At 28.2% G+C, this 2632-nt stretch overlaps 1 long non-coding RNA gene across 1 annotated transcript; it reads left to right on the top strand.

The window, feature by feature from the left end:
- The first annotated feature begins 342 nt into the window (after positions 1-342).
- Positions 343-2333, top strand: LOC128180021 (uncharacterized). The gene is made up of 3 exons (XR_008243173.1): positions 343-482; positions 595-664; positions 969-2333. It is a non-coding gene; the product is annotated as an uncharacterized LOC128180021 (long non-coding RNA).
- The last annotated feature ends 299 nt before the right edge of the window (positions 2334-2632 follow it).

The raw sequence follows: 2632 nt of genomic DNA on the forward strand, positions 1-2632 counted from the left end.
ATGTCTAAATAACGAAAAGAGGGCTTCATAAAAAATACTAATTGAATAAAAAAGGGATTTTTTTTATCTCCTTATACACAATTTAATGAACAGAAACAGAATATTCCTTACTAAAATGATCAGTTAAATGTATAATTTTTTTTAAACATTGATTTCAAATAATGAATAGTTGTTTGAATATTGGATTTTAGCAAAATTACTTTTTAAAAATATAAATATAAATTTTTTGAGGACATCCAGTTTTTATTGTTAAAATAATTAAAAGAGATATACCAGGAAAAATTTCATTTTTTCCATATATACCAAGAACTTTTCATTCGATTTCCTCCAAATAGCCAAACCTTAAGTTTTGTTATTTAGAAAATGAAAGTAGAAAACGTGTCAAAGAGTTTGATGAGGTGACATCCGACGTAATTTGCATTTTTGTTAATTTATATCGTGCCGTGACATTGTACGCATTTAGCTCAGTACGTGGCAAAGAGGTAATGTGGTGTTTTAAACGTGTTTATTAATTATTTTATTAAGAAATGAACACTATATTTAGAATAATGATTATTTCACGCTGATCTACACTAATATTTTTTCAATCAACAGATTAACAGGCACACTTGTGCAAAAAAATTCAAGACATCATATTTCGGAGATTATTTTCAATCGATCACAGGTAATTGAGTATAATTTCGTTATCTCTAAAAGTTACAATTCAAGATGGACCGAAATATTGCATATTGTACTGAAATATAGTTTTAATATGAAGCTAATTTATATAATCGATCAAAGTGGAAAAATATTTTTTGATTTTGAAAAAAAAAATTGGGCCAGCACCTTTAAAAGAAATTGTGTAATTGTTCTTCTATTTGACACTATCTTACAATTAATATTAATGCATGTACGTAGAATTGATTGAAAATGAATAAATTTTGCTCTTATTCAATATCTTTCTTTAAATGGTATTTTGTTACCAACAGATTACAGTCTCCTTTTAGCAATGCGACAATTAAAAGGAAAAGTGAAGGAAAACAGAAAAGAGAAAAGGGAAAGAAAGATGGAAAACAAAAGAAACCATGACAATGTCCTAAAGATTTGTCTTCCAGTGTTTGGGGTGATCATAGCCATAATTGTGGCATATGTTTATGTTTCTACAAGACCAAAAGGATAATTTCATCATTATTCAATTTAAGAAATATGGAGTATTTGAAAAGGAGAAGACTTTTTAAAATTATATTCTTTTAGATAGAGCAAATACAATGTATTAAGAACAAATTTCATTGTAAATTTTTTTATCTTTCAATTGGTTTACTGGTAAATATTGTTGTATGATTTGTATGAAAAATGCTAAGGTGCTGCAAATCTTCTAGGTATTAACATTTATCAGGTGCCTTTTAGTATTAGAATCTTTCAGCATATTGTCATTATTGTGTTATCCTATACTACAGCAACAGTTGAAAATTTTCATAAATTATTATTATATGTTCGTCTTCCACCCAGTACAATACATTTCAGCTGCAGTATTTTTTAAAAGTTTGCTCAATGACAGGTTGTTTTGGTTCTTTTTTTTTTAATCGTTTTTGATTTACCTGTACTTTTTATTGGCCAGTTTCTCCAACATATGTTTTTTTTTTATTTAGTGTAAAACACACCATGACAAAGCAATAAGTCTGTTTATTTTATAGTAGAAAACAGTAATGTGCATTTGTTTTACTATATAGGTACTTAATAGGTTCTATGATAATTGTAATATGACACATATCATTTGCATGCCAGGTACATTTATGTAACTTAGGAATGCCCAATTTCTGACATTATGAATCTCTTATTATTCATGTACCAGGGTACATACTATTAGTACATTGTTTAAATACAATACCTGTATACATGTAGTACAATTCTTTAACAACGAAGGGTCTTCTGATCAAAGAATTTGGAACAAATATGATGATCAATGCTCATGAAACAAGATGAGATTACAACTATATATTCAAAATGTATTTATTCCAGTTATTGCAATATAGAGTAAGATGTTTATATTTATGTTTAAAATAGCTATATAAATATATATTTTGTTTACCTGGTACTTGTTTGTGGGAATGGGCTGTCTTGTCTACAGTTACTGTGCATTGAATCTTGTTGTGATGTTTGAAAATTTTATCGTTTTTTATTTTATTCATTAATGTTCATTTATTAATTATTGTTCTAAATCAATAAAGTTAAAATTACATCAAATATTTGAATGCTGTTCTCTTTGAAAGTGTAGCTAGAAAATCGAGCACATGCACCATACACTTTTCTACTTTTGCATCAATTCACAGCATAGTTTATTGCATATTACCGGTTGTGATTTTCTAGTGCATAATTATAATAAAGATTTTTATGCAAGCAGGTTAATCCTCTGATACCCTTTTCTTTGAACGCACTCAGAATTGATATTTTAATGTATTGTCAGAACTATCACATTGGGGTAAATTGACCTATACATCCTGTGCTGCTTGTATTTTTACTTTGTACATGATTCTTCTCATTATTTGCCCTGTGCAAAAGTTGCATGTGACTAGGGTAGGGATGAATTTCCTACAGTCCTCATACATGTATAGCAGACTGTTTCTATTGGTATTTTGCTACAAATTCTCATTGC

Source organism: Crassostrea angulata, chromosome 4, assembly GCF_025612915.1.
Source record: "Crassostrea angulata isolate pt1a10 chromosome 4, ASM2561291v2, whole genome shotgun sequence".
Lineage (NCBI taxonomy): Eukaryota > Metazoa > Mollusca > Bivalvia > Ostreida > Ostreidae > Magallana > Magallana angulata.